The sequence below is a fragment of the Polistes fuscatus genome, unplaced genomic scaffold, assembly GCF_010416935.1.
Source record: "Polistes fuscatus isolate 324 unplaced genomic scaffold, CU_Pfus_HIC Scaffold3, whole genome shotgun sequence".
Taxonomy (NCBI): domain Eukaryota; kingdom Metazoa; phylum Arthropoda; class Insecta; order Hymenoptera; family Vespidae; genus Polistes; species Polistes fuscatus.
In genome coordinates this window covers 7922465-7948208 of record NW_025113107.1, presented here as the reverse complement: position 1 = coordinate 7948208, position 25744 = coordinate 7922465, and the positions used below count along the sequence as shown (strand labels likewise).

The window sequence follows — 25744 nt, the reverse complement described above, 5'->3', positions numbered from 1 at the left end:
GAGAGAGAGAGAGAGAGAGAAAAAGAGAGAAAGACAGCAAACTCTCGTCAGGCATATACACGTCACGCACACTATTACAATATCAAGCTTGGGAAGCTCATCGATGCACTCACTCTTTTTTTTTCCTTTCTTTCTTCGTTTCTTTTTTCGTTGACCGACTAATCGTCGTCCGTTTTTCACTTCTTCTTCTTCTTCTTCTTCTTTAAAAATGTTACGCGACACGAGTTAACTGTATAGGTAAAACTACGTAGTCGATAGCGCCAGTCTCTCGCGAGCCACGAAAATCGTTCTCTATGATGTGTCTTGTATGTGTGTATATGTGTGTGTGTGTGTTGTGTATACGCGTGTATGTGATGTGTGTACATATATATATCCTCATTCACTACACTTCACATTGCATGGTACCGGCTCGGGCGCTTGACGCTTACTGAGCCAACGCTATCCCTTCCCTTCAGCCAACCGGTGCTACGGCCGGCAGGCCCCCCTTCCCTCCACTTCCCCTACCACCATCGCTACCTACACGCTACTTCTGCTGCTGCTGCTGCTGCTGCTGCCGCTGCCGCTGCTTCTGCCGCCGCTGCTGTCGCTGCCGCCATTTCCTCCAACTCCCCCTACGCCACCCCCCTCCAACCACCACCACCGTCACCTCCGTATCCGTCCTCTAACACCGCGTTACTACTCTTTTCTACTCTCCTCTGCCAGTCACGCTCGGTCGCTCTGAATACCCTCGTCCTTCTTCACTTCGTTCGTTCGTTCGTTCGTTCATTCGTTCGTTCGCTAGTTCATAACGTTCTTCGTTCTGCATCACCAAGTGTCCGCCATACAATAATATTCTTGATGATCTCTTCCGAAAACTGATTGAACGGCTCAAAATGATCTTTGACGAACATTACAGTTTCCGTAAAAAAAAATATGAATAAATTGAAATCGATCCTTACGTTCGGTTGTCATTGATCCAAAGTATTTCCAACGAAACGGCAAAGTAGGAAACGTTGGAGCTTTGCTACCTTGGAATTACCACGTAACGATAATTCATAATCGCGCCGATTTTAAACCGAGCAGCAGACGGGAGAAGAGTTTTAAAACTCGAGTCCGACTTTAAGTGCCTCGGTAGAAGAGGGATTATCCTCGGGACTATGAATAAACTCTTTCTATCTCTCTTTCCCTTTCCGTAGCTAGCACGGATAGAATATAACGGATAGAGCTAATATTGCAAGGATGAATTCCAAGAGTGGTGTAATAGAGAAATGAGCCCCCGCCCGCCGCTCGTCCTACTTTTTTTTCTTCCTTCCTTCTCTTCTTTTTCAAGACTTTTTAAGTTTATTAACTGCACCAGGTAAGAGAAGAAACAAGAAAGAAAGGTTCGCAAACAATGTCAGGAGATATAATAAGAAGTGACAAGTACTATTCTATGTTCCATCTTTTAAACGAAAGAATTATGATTACTGCCAGTAGCAACAATGCATTCTGATCCTTCCTGGATATTACCGCTGGCTCGATTAAAAGAACAATTAAATTATGACTGGCTTTGCAATATTAAGTCGATGAAGTAGGAAGCTAGCGTGAACCAAGACTATAAATTATTTACATACGATTCTAAAGTCCGTTTTCTCTTTATCTTCTAACTCGAATTCCTGTTCAATGTTAATACAGTCGATGCATATGTACATATATGCATTTATAATCTTTATCAACATTTGTTACGCGTGATCAATAACGCAGGAACTTGTAATGCAAAATCTTATTTTTGTTTTTTCTTTTTTTTTCTTTCTTTTTTATACTCGGTTGAACATTTCAAAAGTTATTTATATGGTTTTAAAAGCGTGACCAGTCATTTCATTTCCTTTAAAAAATAAAAATAATAAATAATAAAGATTAAAAGAGAGAGAGAGAGAGAGAGAGAGAGAAGAATAAATAAAAAAAAATATATATATAAAGAAAAAAAAAGCGAGGACACGAAAAGCCTCGATGCTCTTAAAGGCGTATGAATTATTTAAAGAGACGCGAGTGAGCGAGCGATGATATATGCACGCCATAAAAGTGAACTATCCTGACAGTCCGCGCTCGTGGATTATAAAATTTGATTTTTAAATAAACGACGAATTATATAGAATCCAAGGCGTATAAATATTTATACTGACGGTGAAGCTGACGTCGACGCACAAACGCCGGTGCCACGTACCGGGGGGGCTCTAGCAGCAACAACACGCGTGTATATTTTTACGTACATCTCTCATTCGCGATGCACATATCCGCGTCTACGTGAATTTTCCTCTTTCCACTCTTTTATTCCGTTCTCGTTTATATTTGAAAAAGTAGCAAAAGTTATTGATCGTAAGAATAAGAAAAATTCGAACGCGATGTTTCTTCTTCGTTTACTCGTACTTGCTGCTGTTGGCTCTTTCTCGCTCGATCGAGTTTCCCAACAAGGGATTTTCTTTTGAAAGATTCAAATCATGCCAAATCGAATAGAAATAAACTGTCGATTCTAAGAGTTTCACTATTTTCTTTCTATCGTTCTTTCTTTCTTTCTTTCTTTCTTTTTTTTTCTTTTTTATACCCTTTCATTCGTAAAACGAGTGTAATATAAAATAGAGAAAACGATAAATAGATATCGATTATTCTAGTAGAAGTAAAATAAAAATACGAAACAAATAAATAGATAGGAAGATGAAAATAAAAAGAAAAAAGACGTTCTATCCCCCTATATCTTCCCGTTTTGTTATAAAGCTTTTAATCGTTTGCAAACTTCCTATTGAACTTTATCATCTTTCAATCTTCTTTGCCTCTCCTCTTTTTTCTCCATCCCCAAAGATACAAAAAAAAAAAATTAGAAAATACAGAGGTTATCTTCTTGAGTTTCCTAACGAAGTTTATAATCGATTAAACTCTTCGGGAACGATTCCTTTCTATTTTTTTTTTGTCAGAGTCTTAACAAAATAACGTAGTTTTTTTTTAAACAAGTACATATATATATATACTTTTTTATTCCTCCTTGAAATGAATATAAAAAAATATTCAAATGTAGGAGAAAAAATGGAATAAATAATTAAAAAATATTACTAGATATTCAAACTTTCTAAAATTCGACTCAGTCGTATATAAATATGTAATATGATGAGATAGGTAAAAAATCATGATATTTCTCATTTCATTGTAGTCTTTAAATTAATATACGTGTATTAACTATTAAGAAGTTTATGCTCGTAAAAGATACAAAATATATAAAAGAAATAAAAAGAGAGAGAAAGAGAAAATTACACGTTAGGAACATTAACGTTCGTAGGTAAACAAATCCAAGTTTCCCACTCTCTTCTCTTTTGAACTCTCCTTTTCTCTTTCCTTTTTATTCTTCTTCTTTTCTTCTTCTTCTTCATCGTCTCATTCACAAACGTAGAAAGAAATTCATATACATGAAAAGAGGAAAGTGTGGACGTGTCGGAGGAAACAAGAAAGTTCGTAGTTGGCGCACGTATTTGGAACTTGAAAAATATATCTGGGCTCTGATCCCAGCTTTTCGACGCGACGTACCTAAAGGAAATGAAAATGCGTTTGTTCCTTTATACGATCCGCTACTTTTCCTGAAACGTGCGTATACATATATAATATTTCCTTTTTTTTTTTCTTTCTTTATTTCCTCGGGTCCCTGTGATTCATCACTTTATTTGTTTATAAATTGCAATAATGCGGAAAGAATAAATAATATATCGAATACACATGTGTATATATATAAAATAGGTATTAGATAAGAAAGAAATAAAAGAAACATTGATAAAGCTTTTAGCACTTAGTACGATTACGCATCATCTATTTTGAAGTTAAAAAATGTAATCGACATAGAGAGTTAGCGATTTAGCGATTAAAACGCAACAACTCGTTGGAAAGATAATCGCGAAGAGGGAATAATAAAGAAGAAGCGAACGCGCGTGTTCTACGGCGTTTCGCGCATCCGTCTTAATCGTCAGCACTAACTTTCACGTCCCATAAAGAAAAAGAGACGTATAAAGTCTCCTATTATCTCCATATATTATCGCGCGTACACACGAATATAACACTCGCGTACGCGTAAGTTTATCGTGCAATCGTATCACTCTCTCTTTCTCTCTTTCTCTCCGTGACGAGACCACGTTCGAGTCGTGTAAAACTCGCTCTTATCTATTTAAACGTCCCACGCATAGCGTTGAAAGACACGAGAATAATAATAAAAAGAAAGAAGACCAAAAGAAGAAAAGAGAGAGATATCGCTCTTTGGACGATATTGTTTTTTAAACTACGCCGACATCTCTGCCGATGGAATCGAGCCAAGGGGTTAAACGAGAATCCATGCGAAAGATAAATATACGCGACGGAACATTTACTTTCATTACGACATCTATCTGAGATTTTTCGAATTTGTCAAATTTCCAACGAAAGAATAAGAAGAGAACAAAATGATATATAGGTGAGAAAATGCGAGCAAAGAAGGAACCTTTGAAAAGGAGAGAAGGAAAAAGGGGAACACCTGGTAGATCGATGGAAAAAGGGGTGTCCCTTTTTTTTCCCGCCATACTTCACTGCCCGCATTCGTTCGAAGTAAACCGTTGAGTAAATATCGTTCTCTCCCTTTTTCATATCTATCTGTCTCTTTCAGTTTTACATTACATTACAAACGCGACGAAAATTTGCTACGGGAATATCGGAAAATTGTTTATTATCGATCGTAAATATCGAGTGGAATATAATTTCCCTGTTTTTTGGATTGTCATTTATTTCGCGTAATTTTCCTTTATTTATAAACTGTTCCCTTTTTTTTATTTTTTCCAATCAAAATCAAAGCGAATTTTTGGATCCCTTGAAAAAGACCGTCGTCCGTTTGTTCGTTTCATTAGAATTTAACTGTCGGCTGAAAATTGACCAATTACACGTCCAATATTTTCCATCTTTTTATTCCATCTCTCTCGATGGACATGCATTGCGTTGTCGTTCGTTTGCAACGAGGATACGATGCATCGAGCACAGCAAACTCGATAACATCTACCAACTCGAAGTTGCTCGTGTGTTTGTCTAACCAGTTATCGTATCGTAAGCGACTTAATAAAGAGAAATGAATCGGCGAAAGATTTATTCCGTTGCGGTAATACAAGCGTGTGTTCGTATTTTCTCTTTTCAATACGATAGAGAGAAAGAGAAAACCTTTTGCAGGATGCAATTACAGAAGAAGAGTATTCTAGTCGAGTGACTCGAGTATCATAATCAAGCATATAATAAAAGTTACTATAAAATTGCGTCAGTATGATCTCAACGTTTATGTATACCATGTGTAATAAAATAAAATCAATCTAAATAAAAATGTTGGTAAAAATAACGTAATAAATGAATTGAATAAACTGAGAATCATTAATTCATTAATTCATATGTTGTCACGAAGATAAAATAAAATTTATCAATTTTATCAATCGTAATGAAAATGTTTGATGAATACTCGACGAATGTTAATCGGTATAAAAAAACAACTGTCGAAATACTCTTAACTCGATCGAAGTCAATAAATCCCACAAGATTATTCCTATCTCTTATCGATGAGCGGTGTAATACGAGTTATGAGATAAAAAGAACCACTCGTTCCGAGAATTCTTTCGTTCGTCCTTTTCCAAAGGTAAACGTTTCAAACTAACAAGAAACTTTTTTTGAACTTCTTTCGTCTTTGTAAAAGTAAAGATCCAAGTTTGAAAAGTATCGCTCGAATGAAAGATAACACTCGTTTAAACTCAAATAAATCTTACGAAGTCGACTAATAGAAAATATATATATATATATTTTTTTTTATCGGCATTTATTCATATTTCAACTACATTTTATTTTGATTTAAAAAGTATTTTTCAACATGTTTCTATTAAACTTTTTTTTATCGTTCAGATGAAAAAAATCTATCCCATGTCACGGCTATTATTTCGCATAAAAATGAAAAAATATAAAACGAGTATGCGTTAAGACGGACGGTTAGTTTTAAACTAGAACATACCTGGTCATATTCGTTGACAGAAGAAACGAAAAGAAGGAACAACATATTCTTAAGTAAGGCATGACTGGTACGAGTGGAAAAGGAAGAAAGGAATCGAATAAAATAGGAGAAGAACAAAAAAACCGTCTTTTTATCAAAGGATAAAGATTTTTTTTTAATAAAAGAAAAGGAAAAAGAGAAATCCCGTGGGATTTAGTGTAATATGGAAAGAAAAGAAGATTCAAAGGCAATGGCAATTCACAATAGACTGCAGGAATCAAGATACAATCTAATTGTGATATACAAAAAGCTATAATACTACCAAGTTACGTAGAAGAAAAAGAAAACTCTTAGAATTTAATGAAATTTAGATGCAAGACGATGAGGAGAAGATAAATATTAGATAAAAAAACATTAAAAAATATGCAGAAAATCTCTTTGTCCTTTCATTGTTTAAATTCGTCGTCAAAGTAAATTGCTATTGAAATTCTATCGACAGAAGAAACGCACGCAATTTCTCATTTCCTATGGTATTCTGTGTAGATTGAAAAAAGAGAAATTAAACAAATTCCATAACTACGAGTTCGTTATTTTCCATTGGATTCGAGCGAGTCTAGAGTAAGAAGAGAAATTTGTTCGTTTAACTTATCGGTGTAGGAACTTTAAGAGAAACTTTCCGAGTAAATTCCATTTTCATGGTTGCCAGAATAGGAGAAACATTTTCCAAGGAAACGCGTGATAATGCGAGAACCCAAAGAAAATCTTTTATGCTACATTATTAGAATTTAACGGTCGAAATGAAAAACGTATATCATTTGGAAATAATCTATTCGGATAATTAATCCTTGCACGTAAATAAAACGTAGAATCTAATCATCGATTCAAATTATTCGTGTATAACGAAGAATTATCGGAGAAGAACTTTTAACTCGGATGATAAACTAGATTCTTCGATAATTATCTTTCAGAAGATTACTAAACTAACGGAAACATTTTGAGAGAACATCTAATAATATCATTGATAACTAAATTCTACCTGTTAACGAGGTATTATAATACGAAATTTCAAATAAATTTCATTGATGTTAATATTCGAATAAACGTCAACATTTAGAAACAACGGGAAAATACATGCTCGATCAAATCTATGTGCCATCTAATAAATATGTATGTATTTATGTATGAACGTAAGCGCTTAGACACCCGGTTATAACTGGCTTTTGTAATGCAACGATTTTTCCTTCGTCCTTCTCTTGATCGTAGTCGTAGTCGTAGTCGTGGACCATAGCATTATGGAGGCGCAGATGTGCTCGCTACGATTGATCCTATTACCATCCTCGTGGGCATTTATCTGTCACGTCGACGACGATCGATACCAACCGAATCTCCATTAAGTTCAACTTAAAGGTTAAACGACCTATATACCTCTCCTTCCAAATCAATTGTCGAGCTTTGCGAAATAAAGTTTATAAACTATTATGATATGTGAATACGTGATTATACAAAGTTAAACGAAATAATTACGTTAATAAAATTCCGATTCTATTTAATTGCAAAGAAAAAGAATAAAAAAAAAAAAAAAGAAAACAAATTTTATTTATATATTATTATTTAAAAAAAACATAAATCAAAGCGCTTAATCGTATATAACACAATTATCTTATGGTTTATCACCGGTGGAATGATTCCCTATGGCATTACAACGTGTTCAATGAAAAATACATGATATCATTTTGATTATTATAATATACAGAGATTAATCAATCGATTATTCATTTTTTTCAAATATATACACTCATCAAAATTTGATTACTTATCAATAAAGAACATCTATTTCATTTTCATAAAAGCCTAAAAAAGGAAAGAAAAAGCAATATTTCCATCGATCACCCGGTATAAGTCAATGATGGTTATAGAAGGGTCTCTCGTAAATGGCCCTACCGTACTGCTCGAACACTTAGCGTTTACGGAGGCATCGTCGTCTCTTTCCCCACTCCCCCCTTCGTTCTTCCACCCACTTCTCGTATCCCCATCGCTGCAAAGACCGATTCCCAGACATAGGCGTAATCGTTAAGGGACTACTAAATCCCTGATTTCTCTTTTAACTACATCCATAAAAACATACAATTAACTATTATTTTATTACCATTTTTTTACATTTTATGGAAATAAAAATTGTTCTCCCAAAACTTTTTCGACTAGAATGACACGAAAATTATTTATTTGAATCAAAAAGAAACAATCGAAAACATTGGTGTAAAAAAGAGAACGCTCATTTCCATATTTCTCATGGATGAACAAGTTTAATAAAGACAAAAATAAGTCAATGTAAAAACAAAAGAAAAAACTATTAACGCGTTATAATGAAGTCTTTTTTTTCCTTTTTTTTTTTTTTTTTTCACTTTTACATGATTTTTATTATTTGCGTTGTATCTCTCATTTTCTTGTCTTCTTTCTTGTCTCAACGGAACTTAATTAAAAACAGAGAGTTATTCTGGTGAGTTCGAAAGTTTAACGAGCGAAACGAACGGAAATGTTGATTCTCGAGGAAAAGACATAGTTGAGATGGCCCAAGGATATACCTGCCGTAAAATCTTTCAAATTCCTTTTCTCGATAATAACAAAATGGTCGGGGAAATTTCGAGAGATGGGATAAAGAAGAATACAGCTGTTGAGGGCATAATTCTTTTCTTGGACCACCTCCGACGAACTATTATTAGAAGAATATGAAAGAGGAAATAAAAAAGAAAAAACAAGAAATAAAGAAAGAAAGGAAGAAAGAAAGAATAGGAGAAAAATTCTTATTTCTCACAATTCGATGTGACACAGTTGTACGTAATATGCCAATAATTATGTCATTTTTCCTATTTATCTCATAATCTCGTTTCGCTAAAATTCAAATCAGAGTTGGATAACATTTATATTGGAAATCATATTTTTTAAATAGTAGATTTTCTTCGCGATTGAAATAAAATATTTTCTCAAGTATAAGTTCTGACCAAAAAAAAAAACGAAATAAGTTGAGAACCCAAGTTATACTTATACAACTTATAGTCGAATTTCAATGTTGTTTTTTTTACAAAGCAAACCAACGCGTGGAATATCTATTATCTGTCTATTTTTCATTTCGACACTATGAAAACGGAAAGAAAGAGAGAAAAAAAAGTAAGAGTTCTTCCGTGTATTGACTCTGTGTACACCAGCATCGTGTTAGCTTTATCCATCTCTTTTCTTCTCGTTCACCCTTATCTCTTTCTTTTTCCTCGGTCTCCCCTTATGTTAGTCACAGCAAGTTTTTCTTTTACCTTGCCTTGCCTTGCCTGTCCCTTAAAACTTTCGAAGCAGAGTGCTCGTCGTGGTTCCAATATCAAAGACAAGCTGCTGAAGAGAAAGAGGAAAAAGAGAGAGAGAGAGAGAGGGGGGGGAGAGAATAAAGGGATGAAAGGAGAGCTTACCAGACGAGGGGAGAAATTAGATCACGAGAATGTCGTGACGAAAAAGTAAAACGAGAATAGGCGATACCCTCGTCCCACCCACCATTAATTGTCCTTGCCAGTGATGAAGAAAGTCGATCACTTTCGATCAAGGGCACCACCACGTTACGTTCTTTTATCCACATGGGAAATTTTCCTTTTCTCCAAAATTCCCTAATCCAAAAAATACAGGATGAGCAAGAAAAGTTTAACAATGTTAAAATATGTCTGATTAATTTTGAAGTAATTTTCTAGTATTGGCAAGAAAATGTTTTTTATTTGAAATGCAATTCTACGTTTCTCGAAAACTGTATCTTTCGTTTGTGTATTTGCGTGGAATCACAAAGTTAAAGTACGGATAGTTCGTAACACTCAAAGCAACCAAGTTTTGCTTTATAAATTCTCTCGTAAATCCGTTAAACGTGGCGGGTTATTAATTGTAACCAGAGGCGATAAAGCGAGCTATTAATTACGTAAAAGTCGATTCGTTCGATCGAACGTTAAAGATACGATACTAGAAAAAACGAGATTACTCTTTGAAAAATAATATTTCAATCGCTAAACGTCCGTTATGAATATCCTTTTATAGAAAAAATACGATCAGAGATTTGCTTTCGTACGATACTATATATTGGATATTTTCATCGGAATTACGATATTATTTTCCCTTCTTATTAATATTATCTTCGTAAATATTAAATACAAACGAGAGAGAGAGAGCGAGAGAGAGAGAGAGAGAGAGAGAGATATTCGTTCGTGAGAAATTTGTTAAATCTTTTCCAATAATAATATCTATATAATTTTTCGTATTTTGTTTCGTATTTTATTTAAAAAGATTTCTTTGGCTCATTAAAAATGAGAAGGGACGAATTTTATGTCTGGAACACGTTTCTAGTTCTGTTTCTTTCTTTTTCTCTCTTTCTACAGCACTCTACCGCACTCGGCATCGCCGTTATATAGCCGTGGAAGGTTTCCTACCGAGGAGAAGCCATTAAAGACCTTGCTGTACGACGTTGGAAGAATGAAAATTGCTGCTCGAATGGAAAGAAAGAGAAGGAGTCTTTGAGGCCGTTAAAAGAGAACTTTCAACGCGGTGGCTTCCTTCTTCTTCTCCTTCTTCTCCTCCTTCTTTTCCTCCTTCTTCCTCGAATCCCAAAGAGTTGACTTTCCTTTTCTTATTAAACAACCAAGATGGTGCTTCTATCCTTTGACTAGTCATATTAATATATCGATACTTTACTCTTTACGATCTTCAAATTATTAATTAATTATTACGAAATGTCTTATATCTTGAAAAATTGAAAATACGCCGTTTGATTCTAAAGAAAAGTGTTTTCTTTTTTTTTTATATCACCAAGAAAAAGCTTCTATCCATTAAACGGTAGTTTTAATATTTCCGTTTATTTATAATCCTATAAATTATTATTAACTGTTATAAAAAGTCTCATTCTTATTAGACGTTATTGAAATATTTTTTGTTATATATCTTTATGCAATGAAATAATATAGCTCGGTCAAAGATAATTCGTAAAGGAATATATTTAAAGGAATATACAAAAGTAACACACACTTGAGACTGAATTGAAATTTTTCGTTGGTTTAAAATGAATGAAAAAAAATGTGGAACTTAATAAATAGTCGACTGTGAATAGGATTAACACCTTATCGGTTTTTTCATTTTAACGTTATTCCGGTCAGTTTTTGTTCCCTTTTTAACTCGTTCTCACACTTCGTTTTCTCTACTACTACTACTTTACTTATTTCTCGAGTTTAGCTCATAGGAGCAACCGAGCTTCTCGACAATGGTGTTGGGTCACGCAAGCACGACGACGACGACGACAAGAAGGAAAAATTTTCCACGGGGTAATCGATGTCGGGCCAGTTTATCGAATATGTGTATAGAAATATACGTATACATAGTTGGGATTTCATGCGGCATGGTACTTTCATAATCGGCTTGAAGGATACCAATAAACGTGTCGTGTTTTTAGCAACACGCGAGACGAATATTCGCGATGCGAATTTACGTATATCATAAAATACTCCCGCTGTGATTTCCTTTTTTACTGTTATTTAAATATTTTTTAGTACTCGTTATATCTATTAATATATTTGGAATGTCAAACAATATTTCGATCAAACATTTAATTAAAGCCATCGCTGCGCAGAAACGTTAAAACAATTTTAAATGTAAGTTAAATGTTTTAGAGTATTAATATAATTCTCTCTCTATTGTTGTCTAAAAGCTCGGATAATATGTCCTTTGTACCGTCCTCTTCGAAATACACCGTTTAACTGAATCAATGTTCTCTGCAAAATTACTTTTATTAAAATGTTTTTTATATGACTTTCCGAACGTTGCGCATATGTGTATAAAGGGAATAATGTACCTAATAAATAGAATTTAACCCTTAGCGCTCCGTAGGCTCCGCTACGGAGCCATCGGAGCCCAATGCGGCGCCCAATGTTTTTAGCATGACTAGGAAAAAAAAAAGAAAAAAAAAAAAGAAAGAAAAAAATTTTTAATTTATTTTTCATTTACAAAAAGAAGGTGCATATGTGTATAAAAGAAATAAAATCAAAAATATTCACAAGCACGTGTAATTCTTCTCACTTAAAATAAAACTCCTTCTTCATACTCGTTCCGCTGCGAAAATGTGCCCGAGTTGCTGGTAGGCAGTGGTACAAAAACGTGCGGAGCACTAAGGGTTAAAATTATAACGTTCTGATTTTAGAATTTTGATCATTTTTATGTAATTATTTGAACGTTCATGCGCTGTAATGACTTCGAGGATAAAATGTTCCTGTAATATAAGTAAAGTGCATTAGTGCATTAAAATAATTGTTAATTAATCGATGCAAGTGTCTATTGTTGTTTAAAAACTCGGAGTATACGATCTATGTACCGTTTTCTTCGAAATCCACCGTTGAAATGAGCCTTTGTCCTCCATGTAAATACTTTTATTAAATATTGTTTATATGCCCTTCCGAACGTTGCGCATCTGTATAAAGGGAATAATGCATGTGACAAATAAGATTTAAGATTATAATGCTCTGATTTTAGTATCTTACCCTCGAAGTCATCACTGCGCAGGAGCGTAAAAAAAATTACATAAAATAGATAAAAATATTAAAATGAAAACGTTATAATCTTATATTCTATTTATTAGGTAGATTATTACCGTTGCACACATGCGCAACATTCGGAAAGTCATGTAAACAACTTTCGATTAAAGTAATTTTCTAGAGGACAACGGCTCAGTCTAACAGGAGACTTCGAAGAAGACGGTAAATAGACTTAGCTTTTAGACAACAATATACATTTATTTCGATTAATTAACAATCATTTACGGTTATTTAAATAAAAAATACAACACGTTATTAGCATATAATATAGATATATATATAAACGAAGAAATTGGATAGAAAAGGCGAGCGAACTAAGAATGGGTGCAATTCGTTAATATATTTCATTCGTAGAGAGTTGTGTGAGAATGAAATTCGATTTTCTTCTCGAAATCATGACAATCTCTTTCGAATAATCGAATACGATTGTCGTCTAACGGTATGGACATTATTGGATCCTCGTTACCGTAACATTTATATCGTTCTTTTTACGAGCGTTCGATAAGAAAGGAAAAAAGTGTGAGAGAGAGAGAGAGAGAGAGAGAGAGATTCATTCCGATCGATTGGATGCCAGAGAATGCTGACAATGAGTGTTTCTCGAGCCGGGTGTCTGCGAAGAATTCATTTTCGACTTTTTACCTTTTCTTCTAACAGTTAGAAGAAAAAATGAAAGCTATACGTAGGTAAATCCAAATCTTAACACGTACGTAGACACTAACAAGGGGACCTTACACTGGGACCCCCACAGATCTTAACGAGCTTTGGTATATTAGTAGTATACTTTTAGGGTGTTATCGTGGTAAAGGGTTTTTTCAAAATACCTAGCCATTTTTGAGAAAAAAAGTTTAAAATTTTGATTTTTGTTGTATATATGTTTATATTATCTTAATTTCAACTGTGCATCAATTAGCGCGCTAGCGTCAGTAGTAGCGTTCTCGCTTCTCGCGCCGTTAGTCAGTGTTCGATCCCTCGTGGGGCTAGTGTTTCTCAATAATTTTTTTCTATCTGTTTTCTAGTTTTTTTTTTTCATATTTATTAATTTTTAAATATATACAGGAAAAAGAAAATTATTTATTACAAAAAAAATTAGAAGTAATAAATTTTGAACATCTTGCTCAAATAATAAAGGAAAATTGATTATTTGAATCACAGTTAACATTTTATTTTTTAACAGGTATGTATATAAAAATAGATAAATCTTCAAAATACTAACAAATAACATTCGTATATATTTTAATCACGAGAAATCGTTTATTAATGCAGATAAGTCTGTAGAAATAATTGCGATTATCGTGGTACGGTGTTGTCTAATAGCTGTGGAAAGGGTTCGAAAAGTGAATATAAGATATAGAAAACAATGGAGAGTACTCGGTGTGTACATCAAGTCGACCAAGAGCTTTCGAAAGTTCGTTTAAATACAAGGGAGAGAAAAAGAGAGAGAGAGAGAGAGAGAAAGATAGCTACCGGTCGTAAAGTCCTTTGGTTCGTCGACTATGGAAGAGAAAGGGAGGGTAAAATCACTTGGCTTTCACATTCGAAGTTGCTCGCTTACGTGATCGCCCACGACGACGGTGACGGCACTTAATCTCGTTTGACGGACGATTTGTCACATTTATACTCGCTTGTAAACGACTCCCGTCTCTCTCTCTCTCTCTCTCTCTCTCTCTCTCTCTCTCTCTCTTGATAACTCGCTGGAGAATAGAACTAGGCCACAACGAAATGAGGGTGTTTCGAGCGATACGTCCGTCAGCGTTCCTCGTACGACGAGTAGTATTACGGAAATGAAGTGTGGCTGCATCCTTGTGTATTCGAGAGAAAAATTGATCTCCTTAAATACAGGCGAATCGATCATAGTATGTCCTTTTTCTGTCGTATCGATAAATTTGTCGATCGGTATACACAGTCCTTACGCGTATACACACACCTTTAGAGAAAAAATTAACCTAATTAAGTAACTAACATGAATATCTCTCAAAACACACCTACGCGCATCATAATTGATATTCACGATAGTAAAATTGATAAATTAATCGATGAATTTTAAAGCTTGACATATGTACACACGTTACTATGTTGCTAATGTAGATAGACTTCTTCAGCTAGTCAAATAAAAAAGAAATATCTCGATAATACGCATTAATCGTTATTTCTCTCGTGTCTAAATCGTTAAATTTATCGATCGATATTAAATTCTCCGTGCATATATACATACATTACAAAACTGGATAGACTTCAACTAGTTAAATAAGAAAAATAACGTCTCGAAGATAGGCATTAATGGATATTATTTGATACTCAAATTGATAAATTGATCGATATATTCTCAACCGATGTGTACGAACGTATTACAAAATAGGAAAGACATTATCTTTTTCTTTCGATGGGTAATTGGAATTAGAGTTGCATTCTAACTCGAATACAAAAAAATTAATAGAGACGCGGTCTAATTTAGAGAAAAGAAGAAAAAAAAAGAAAAAAAAGGATAAATAAATAAATAAATCGAAAAAATATTCGCGGGGAAATCGATAATTCTCGATGTATTCCCGATAATCGGCCGACGAAAAGAAAAAAGAAAAAAAATAGTCGCGTAAAAACAACTAGCGGAAAGTAGAAGCGGAACGCTACCCCGACAAATTGATTTTTCACGGTACATCGCTCGCTCGTCCCCCGTTTCTCTTGGCAAACCTTTAACGGAGAATAATTTTCGATTAAAACTCCTCCAAGTGGTTCTCGATCGAATATTGCCACGTACTCGTCGTTCCCCATTACTTCGAACTATCCTAATACTCGTTCGTATTCGGTCTCTCGTATGCGCGCGTGTGCGATAATCACAGTAATTGAGTCGATTATAGCGCGGCACGAAATGCACCAATGCCGAACTCCGAATTTTCTTCCAAAATTTCAAGAGCGAATAAAAGTATAGAGAGGAGGTGTAAACCCCCTCTCACCCCTCCCCCTCATCCACTGTCCTTCGGTGATCACCACTTTTCATTTATTTCATTATCTTAATATTTTCGAAAAGAGGATTATTATGCAATGAGAAAAGTGACTCTTCTTTCGTAAGGCGAGCAGGCAAGTTCAATAACGTCGTGTAAATGCAAAGAAAAGTCAATAAAACGTTAGAGGAAAGGTATCGAAGCGAATAGCAATTTTCAAATCGTCCGGTGTAATCCCAAAAGAGAGACAGAATGGGGGTAGTCGTACTTTCAGCGCGTTATCGATCAGTCGAACCTACCTAGTGACAGCGAGCAACGTCAATGAGCTAGCCATCACCAGCCATTTTGGAAAAGCTTTCTTTCACCTCTAACAATTACATTTACTTATCCTTATACGCGAGCAAAAACCTTGTTGAAAGAAGGAAAGAGAGAGAGAGAGAGAGAGAGAGACCGCAAGGACGATAACCGACTCGAATTTCCGACGAAGGGGATACGAAAAGCGTATGAGCAAAGAAACAAGAGTAAGAAACAGCTTGGAAAAGAGAGTAGAGGGGGGAAAGGGGGGCCAAAGGAGGGCGAGGAAAATAGAACGGTTCTTTATCGTAACACGATCCTTTCGTCGTGATCGAGCTACGTTAAGGGAACAACCAGCCAGACCAAACAACTAGACACGATATAACGACTTTCCTCGGCAAATAAATCGATCCTCCCCGTCGAAATTGGAGAAGCTTCCGTCGGAAAATACAATCTGCTCTTTCGACCTACTACTCCCTTTTCCTCTTCGTTCTTGATCCTTTACGAAGATGAACCTGCCGCTCTTACCTGGAATTATCTTTTCCTCGATCAAATCATACCGACAAATCTTTTATAATATTATATGTCAATAATAACGCTTTTTTAATCGATTCAAAACAGAGAAATACATTTTAATCGTCGCGGTGACACGCTTAAACTTATCCCGTTTAAAATAATATTTCAACATAATAACCTAAACGCTTAATAACAAATGACCGTGTAATTTCAAATTTACGAGATAATGCCCAAGGGTTCCTTTATATTCCACAATTCTAGTAGGCTCACAGTTTGTAGGGGCATTGTTAAACCAATAGAGAGTGGCAAATTGTGTCCCTCCTTCTTTCCGTTCTATCCTTTCATCCATCACTTTCATCCGAATCCTCTCTTTTGTCCGCGGGTTATTCTTTGTTACTTTCACTGTCATCCCTATAACTTTAGATTATTACTATTTTTTATTTCTCGGAAGGATTTCTACCACTAATACTGTATCATAAACTTGATGCTGGTATACAAAGAAGTTACCTGTCAGAATTTACAAAAACTGACTTTTTGTTTTTCACATTTTTTTTTGTACAGTTTAATTCGAGAACGAAATTTACATGCGTGGGTTGAAAAGTTTTGAGCCGACCCTAGTACGATTCAAAAGTAATTAATAATTATTGTATATATAAGAATTGAACGAATTTACGCGTGCTTTGTTCTATACTGCATTTTATATACTTAATGCCTCACTCTTTTAATTGAAATATATTTGAGATAATTAAATTTGTCATAAAACATATGTTTTAATAAATAGCACGGAACGTGTTAATGTTACTTTCATAATCAGGTTCAAAGTCGTTATTTTATTATTGGAATTATTCACATTTTCATCATACACGCTTTATATTTAAAGTTATTACCATTGCTCGTAACAATTAATAAATCATAATTAAGCTTGCTGGACATTTTAAAAAATCAATATATGTCCTAATTAAATCTTCAATTGAAATATTATAATCTTGCAAATAGAATAATATGAAACATCCTATACTAACAATTAGTACATATTATTCCTGATATAAAGAATACTAAATATTTGCATTATTTTCAGGTGAATTTTTGAACAATGAAATAAGACAAGGAAGTTTTCCATTGACAAGGAAAATTAAAGAAGAATCTCTTGATGAAGAAGTGGCTAGATAGCTGGTATAAGTACGCGTCACGCACACCAATATAAAAATCCATAGGCAAAGAAAACGGTTTTTATTTTCTACGCACGATCTAGCCTTTGTACAGAGGTGATATGCTATATATATACGTGAACAGGCTTCTGTCTCTTCGTCGCGAAACACCAATGCTGTTTTTCGAGTATGCTCAGCCTCCTGTTCGTACAGTGAAGGGTACCTGAGTGTTTCTCTCTCTCTCTCTCTTTTTCTTTCCATCTTTTTTCTACCCCTTGCTCAGTCGTGTGCATGCATGCAAGCAAGAGGGGGAAAAAAAGGGTGAGAGAGAAAGAGATAGATAGATGGAAGGAGCAAGGACAGAGGAGAGTATTACAACGAGCCACTCAGGAATCTCTTGGTTTCCCTAATAGGCAGCTGACTCCTTGACTCGACCGCGTTGTCTATTGGTCCGCGAACCGAAAGAAATTCAACTTGGGTCGAGGCTTACCTCGAAGAAAGAGACATCTTTCTTCCGAGAAGCCAGAATAACTGTAAGCAATGCTTTTTTCCCTGCTAGTATATTTCGTCAAATAAAAATAACGATTTATTCTTTGCAAGATAAATATAAAAGTGTCGATTAAAGTGTTTCGTAGTAGAATATCTATCTAACGTACCATAAAGAAAGCATGTCGTTCCACTGGAAAGTCGTCGTTTCGCCGAAGAGTTCCCTCGGCCAAAGCTTCGTCTGAAAAATAATAACACGACACGTTAAAAGTAGCTCGCGAAGGTATAAGTTACACAAATGCAAGCACGCGCGCACACATGCACACATGCACGCACGCATGCACTCACGCACGCAACCGAGCAATCCGGTTGTATCGCAAAAACTTATCCTCGGAAATGTCCATAATTCGGTCTACGTGCTGTGACGCATGAAATATACATTACGTAATTACGTATAATTTCGTAAAGGTAGTTAGTTAGTACTCGTACGTTTTTACGGAGGAGAGATAGAAAGAGGCAAATGCAAGTAAGAAATTTACGACAAAATAAAGATAAGAGGCAGAGAGAGAGAGAGAGAGAGATAGATAAAAATGGTTATGAAACGGCACAAAAACGAGACGACTGTTTCTAAGCTTTGTATGCATCATAGAAATGAGCATTAGCATGAAATGAGGATTACTTTGGGATACGAGCGAATGTATTTAATGCACACGTTAACAGCATCTCAGGTAAGAGATCCTAAGAAACGAGCAAGAGGATAAACTCGAGGAGACCGACCGACCGAAACGACTTTTGTATTTACAGACCACTTCAATACGAAGATTGTCATTCGAAGATTTGCTTTTCAATCGGATTATGACTAGCTTATATACTATGACTAGCTATTATACTTAAATACTTTATACAATGATGAATAAATAATAGATAAAAGAAGTAGATAAGATTGAAAAACACTGCTCGTTCAAATCTTTTCGAAAAATTTCCAAAGCATAGGGGGAATTGAATCGATGAACGATTCAGAACTCATAAATAAGTGGTTTCGAAGTTACTATAAAAGTTAGAAAATCGAACTATCGTAACCTTTTGCTGCAATTATAAGCGTACTCGTACGTAGAGTAGTTAGATAGATAGAATACGATGATGATAGTAGGCTATCTCAGCAACTAGAATGCCACGCATTCGCTTATATTCTCTTCTATGGAGACAGACAAAGCAATTTATCCGATGGTCTATGCCGTAATTACACACCGAATTAACGACGTGGTTGCACAACGAATTAGAAGCAGGTACGCTATGGTTTCGCATTCGCAAACGCTCTATCGGCCCCTGTTTGCTCTTGGATTTCATTAGGACGCCCGTAAACATACATGTTCGACTGTAAACAGCGTGTTGTCAGAATCGTACAGTTTCTCGTTTGGTATCTCCATAACTTGCCTCGAACTTTAACCAAACGGAAACTTGATTCTGATATTGGATATATCGGAAAATCATTCGCTGATGTGAGTATTTAAACAAACAACAGAGGGACTCTAGAACATCGGATATAAGAAAGAATAAATAAGCTCTCGTTCGGTTCGTTTAATAAAAGGATAAACCCGACAATGCTGTCGCATATTCTTTCTCCCTGATGTAATCGGCAAAGGTCACCAGGAACAGGAGCAGGAGCCAACCCTTCTCTCCTGTTCTCCTGGTGCACTCGTCGTCGTCGTCGTCGTCGTCGTCGTCGTTACCACCTTCGATCGAGCGTGGATATCGAATAACAGTAGCTCGTGTTACGCGATATGTCCAGGAGTGCGAGTGAAATGCTAGATACACATATAGATAGATGTATACATTCGAGGATGCATGGATGCATGAATGCATGCATGCATAAACGCGCCCATCTCTCGATAGGTCGATGTGGCTACAGGATAGATGGTTAGATGGCGCTTCGATCCAGAGGGATAGGGAAAGGGAGAAGGTTTGCGGGGAAGAACCGCCACGCAATATCGTGTATGTATATAATACGAGAGACAATGTAACTCAGTTGGGTACGCCGCACAATTAGTGTGTACGCGGTTGTCGTTGGCTATACCATGAGAGAAAGAGAGAGAGAGAGAGAGAGAGAACGCGTGTCGCTTGACGTTGCCAACGCCTATGTTGAATCGCGCGCGCACCGCACACTGTGTCTCTGCTTCTCTATGTGTGTGTGTGTGTGTGTGTATTCGTTCCTACTCTCATGTAATTGTGCTTTTCCATCTCCGCATTGGTCGTATCTCCCCTCTCGCTCTATCTTTCTCTTTCTCTCGAGCCGTTACCATAGGGAACAAAGTGGATACGAGAGATAAAGAGAGAAAGAGAAGCACCATCGTACCCAGCCAGTATAGTATATAGTAGTATATAATATATAGTATATATATATACATATATATGTATGTACAGCTTCGTGTGAGTAACGTGAGCAAAAGAGTAAGAGAAATGGTGCTATCTGTTCAATAAGGAGACGGAACGAGAGAAAGATGGACTTTGCGTGCGACGAAGACGCACGTACGATTTCGAGCCTTGAGGAAGAAGAGGAAGAAGACGGATCGGTGAGAACATGGGGGGGGGAAAGAAAGAGAGAGAGAGAGAGAGAGAGAGAGAGAGAGAGAGAGAGAGAGAGAGAGAAAATTGTCAAAGCGTTGAAACACGACGAGGATGGCGAGAGCGAGCAAGACGAATTCTTCGATGCGCTCGAGCAAGAAAGAGAATGATGATTCGACGAAGAGGGCTTTGAGATAGAAAAGAAGAGACCGAGAGATGTGTACATATAAAGCGTGTTGAACGACAGAGAAATGACACGAGTAAATAGAAGAGGAAACGGGAAAGAAATAGAGGAACAAGGAGAGAGAGAGAGAACGAACGCGAAAGAGCAAGAACCACTCGTGTATTCTCTCCTTCTCTCGCTCCCACTATTTCAGCATTATTCTATCTCTTTCTATCTCTTTGTACCCCTTTCTCCCTTGTTGGATGATTCGGTCTCTCTCTCTCTCTCTCTCTCTCTCTCTATCTTTCACTCTCTCACTCGCACGTAGGAACGGTCGATCGCTCCTGCTGGCAGCCATTTTGTGCTTGCCCGTAGAGCCGACATTCCTGACCGGGGAAAATATTGGCCACGATTCCGTCCTAGCAGAAGAGGAGACGACGACTACGATGACGACGACTACTACGACGACGACGACAAAGACGACGAGGAAGACGAAGAAACCCTCTCGGGAAAATCATCTTATCGAGTCGGGAGAAAGAGGAGAAAAAAATAAGGCAAAGCAAGCAACGTTCGAAAAAGATCGCGATGTTTTTCGTGGTAACGAGATGAAAGATCGAGAATCCCAACGCGTATTCTCAATGATGTCGGGACGCTCTCGAATGTCCTGCGGGTAAGGGACAATTCGTTCCAGGCCAGACTCCCTTCCGTAGTTCATCGGGTACAGTCCCTCTAAAAAGTACAAGAGAACTCTCTTTCTTTACAGACGAACGATTCCACGAGAGAGAGAGAGAGAGAAAAGAGATCGAATCCTTGGAGAATATAATCTTACCAATGTTATTTCTTACGTGCCAATATATCAACCGATTCTAGTATTCGAAATGAAAAATATACGGCAAAAGTTGTACTGTAATATATATTAAATTTTGTTTTTTTTCCAAATACTAAATAGAAATAAGATACTTTAATCGTTTTGGAAAGATGGGATATCCTCCGAAAGGATGACACTGATTGTACGAGACTAAGAGTCCAAAAATTTGTCCATCTCCCTCTCTCGCTCTCGTTGAACTTTGTCAGAGAACCGTGACTGTACGGCTATGAGTTACGAGTGCCATTCCGCCGGCATGAATACGGGATGTCTTTTGGACGCGCTCCAGAAAGCTTTTCAAATTGAATTAGGAGAAAACGTTCGTTGCTTCTGTGCTTCTCTCGGTCACCGAGCCTTGGTTCGAACCAAAGAGAGGTCGAAAGGCGCCCCCGCACACCTTTTGGGTGTCCACAAAATGCACATTAGAATCGTTAGAATTTGATCGTAATTTTTTTTTCAGAATTCGCGATACTTCTTGTGGGACATGATTAAATTCTCGTGGATGACCAATAGATGTAAATGTTTGTTCTCTTTTCAGGGTCGTTTTTTCGTTTCGTCGAGTTTCGAAACACAACGATTCTAAAGAAGTTTTCACTTAAAAAAGAAAGTTTCTTACCATTGGAATACGATTATTGGACCACTCGGTATATAATAAACGGTTCTTACAATTTTTTACAGACGACTCGTTTATTATCTCGAACGAAGTAACATTCTCGAAAAATGTAAGCATTACGAAGGGATGAAGAGAGGGAAGGAAAATAAAAAGAAGAAGAAGAAGAAGAAAAAGAAGAAGAAAAATAAAAATAAAAATAAGAAGGAAAGAGAGTTCGGTAAACGTCTCGACTCGGTGATTCGAAGTTTCCTCTCGAGAAAGAGGGTGCTTTGTAGGTGCGTGAGAGGGATTATCGAGCGGGGCTTTCAGCTTGGAAAAATAAAATATCGTCGAAAAGCTAAAGGGGACGAGGAAGAAGGTAGGTAGATGGACCTGTACGAATAAAATCGTTTCTTGTTTCGCGGAACAACGAGAATGAAAGAAAACGTATATATATGTATACTGTAATGACGAGATGAATTGTTAAAAAAAAAAAATAAAAAAAAAGAAAGAAAAACAAGAGAAAAAAGTAAAAATAAAATAAAAAAAGAAAAAAATGAATTCGAAGTATCCGCAGAGAGCCCGAAAACGAGAAAGACGGCAACCCCTATTGAAAAGGGTAGCAAAAGTAGAGTTAGAGAGAGAGAAAAAGTGCATTGTGCTCGTACAAGTAGCGCCACGAAAAGCACTGCTTTTCTTCCCTTTTTCGCTTTCTCTCTATCTCCGTTTCTTTTTTTTTTTCCTTTTTTTTTTTTTTATTATCTTTTGTGTTTTTGTTCTCCTCCTTTTTTTTGCCTTTTTCCCCTCTTTTTTATTCGAGAATGTTTGGCACTCATCCGGAAGCAGATCGTGCAAATATTAAGTCTACAGTTTTCTCTCTCTCTCTCTCTCTGTGTGTGTGTGTGTGTGTGTATGCCGTAGGCGAGAAAATTCCGTGCTTTCGTGCAATAATTGGATTGGAAACGTTGTAAGCTACGAAAAATTCCAGTTTTCACGGGTTCTGTTCCTTTTTTTCCTTTCTTTCCTTTTTTTTCTTTTTATCAGTTATCACGACAATAAATGCATAAAGACAATAAAGTATAAAAAGAAGACACCGTTAAATCGATACTCCTTACGAGAGGAGAATTAAAATGCCGCCAACGGAACACTCGGAACGATCGTTGATATATCTCTTTCAATTTGTTAATAACATGAAATAAAATACATATGTATGTACTCAATTCGAAGAGGGAGAGAGGGAGAGAGAGAGAGAGAGAGAGAGAAATGAAATAAAATAAAAAATACATTCTTTCTAACGAAATTCAATTTCGTGACAATTAAACGAATAATTTACTGGCGTCGTGTGATTAAATGTTAGTGCAATTAATTCGAATTGAACAATTTATTTCAATGAATAATTACATATTTTTCATTTATAAATATAAAATTTAAAAAGAAATTTGAAACACGGTTTAGCTATGTTAGAAATATTCAAAGTTCAATAATTGACGTTGAGAATGATAATAATAATTAAAAGTCATGCACACGCATATAAGGGCTCGCATTGTGTAGTAGGTTTTAAACAAATTTCTAAAACAATCCTAGTCGCAAATTTAAGGGACGTATATCTCGCAGTTGACGAGTTAGCAATACTCGTCAAACTTTCAACCATCAGGAGACTAGTTTCGCGTTAATGAGTTTCTCAACGACTTTTCCGCTTCTCTCTCCGAATTTCTCTCTGTGAAGTTTATCGTTAGCGATTTATTATTTCATTTATGTTCGTCTCGTCGTCATTATATACCACTACTACTACTACTACAATATTATCGAACGATAAAATTTAATATTAATTTATTAAGTAACATATTACAGAGCAATCATATTTAAAAAAGTCCTTTGAATATTAAAGCGAGTCGCTTATATTAAAATAGTTCCAAAATGTCGCGAAAAGCGTATAGAAAATTGATTATATTTTAATTAAAAAATAGCTCTGACGAACGAATGTAAAATATTGACAAATATCGCGTTATACGAAAGTTTATTGAACCGTATTGTTTGTCGATACGCTTTTAAATTGAAATAAATGAAAATGTATATAAAACAAGTGTCACGTTTGGATAGTTGATAAATATTTCATATAAAAGTAATTATTTAAATATCTAATTGTAGGTTAAACGGAAAATCTAAAAGATATCGTGTTTTATTAAGACGATAACAAAGGAATAGAAGAAAGTAAATAAGATAAATAGGTTTAGTAAAGTATAAGATCTTGACTCGAAGAGAAACAGATGCGATTACGATAAGCTGAGTATGTGTTAACACTGTTAACATTTAAATGGGACCAGGAATCGAGCGGAAGGGATGAGTGCGCGTACACGGCACGAAACAATCGGCTATTGTCGATTTCTATGGCGGCTCACCGCACTGCACCGGACTGCACCGCACTGCACCGCACTGCATCGGTCCTCTTCTTTGACTATGAGAATAATTAGCGACCGTGCTAGTCACGAAGTATCCTTAACGAGCCGTTAAAATGCTCCAACTACTTCCCCGAATACTTTGACAAGTTAACTTTATAATACATTAGTAATCAACTTTTCTAAAACTACGATACGTAATGGCACTTTGCAAGTCGAGCACCAATATATTAATCAAAATGTTTCCCCGTTAGATGTATAGCATTATTCGTAATAATTATTTGTATTATGATTTGTTTTAACAGAAATAGAAATTGTCCCATTAGTGGGATGATTAAAAGCCTTCCAATATTAATTATTTTGTTTATATCTTATTTAAGGATAGAGAGGCAAAGATAATTATTTATATTAGAGCTAAGAATTAATTTTCTTTTCCGTTGGCTTTGAGATCATTTGTCAAAAAGTTCGAAGATCGCGTCTGCAACGCAATCAGCGTTTTCTTAATTACTGCTTGGAAGGAAAGTAGTGGTTTCTCTCGAGCTAATTGACCGAAGGGAAAAACAGAGATAGAAATAAAGTACTCGTACGAGAACGAAATAACTTATCTTAATATTATTTTATTTCTATTCGTTTGAAGTTCTTCTTTTTAGTCTCGCACTTCATTACATCGTCGTGACACGCTTTAACGATCGTTAACGTACCAACTAAAAGTCAATTATCCGAAATACTCGTACAGATTTATTGCGCGATTCGAATTTTTTTTGTCCCCTCAAAAGTACCAAAATCCAAATTTAATCGGAGAAATAAAGTATACGAAAAGGATAAGATATTAGCCCTAAAATATATATGTCCTCAAAAATGCAACGTAATGATGTTTAATAAACTTGAACACATAATTTAATACGATTTAGCAACGATTTATTTATTACTTATTGTATATACATTAGAATATTTGATAAAAATGAAAATATCGTTAATTAAAGTATTTAAATTTGGATAGCCTTTATCTAAATCCACAAAGCTTTACGTAACGCAATAATTAATCATTGATTCCCTTGTAGTTGAGTAAATGTAGATTTTCGAAGAGAATCTAATCGATGAGAACGTTCTAACAAACGTTTACCAGTTTGTTTTATCGAACAAAGCCAAAGTAGGAAACGGCTGGCGGCTAACTCGTCGAATTAGTCCCTCTAAAGACTTTACGATT

General features: G+C 35.8%; 3 long non-coding RNA genes across 4 annotated transcripts in view; 2 read left to right on the top strand and 1 right to left on the bottom strand.

The window, feature by feature from the left end:
* The window catches only part of LOC122519183, a 98526-nt gene that overhangs the window by 26736 nt on the left and 46046 nt on the right, over positions 1-25744 (bottom strand). For both annotated transcript variants that reach the window (XR_006304269.1, XR_006304268.1), the window contains exon 2: positions 18130-18200. This is a non-coding gene — a long non-coding RNA (uncharacterized LOC122519183). The remainder of the gene's footprint in view (positions 1-18129; positions 18201-25744) is intronic.
* Positions 8424-17544, top strand: LOC122519184. The gene is made up of 2 exons (XR_006304270.1): positions 8424-8811; positions 17404-17544. It is a non-coding gene; the product is annotated as an uncharacterized LOC122519184 (long non-coding RNA).
* Positions 18214-20044, top strand: LOC122519185. Its single transcript, XR_006304271.1, has 2 exons — positions 18214-18687; positions 18764-20044. It is a non-coding gene; the product is annotated as an uncharacterized LOC122519185 (long non-coding RNA).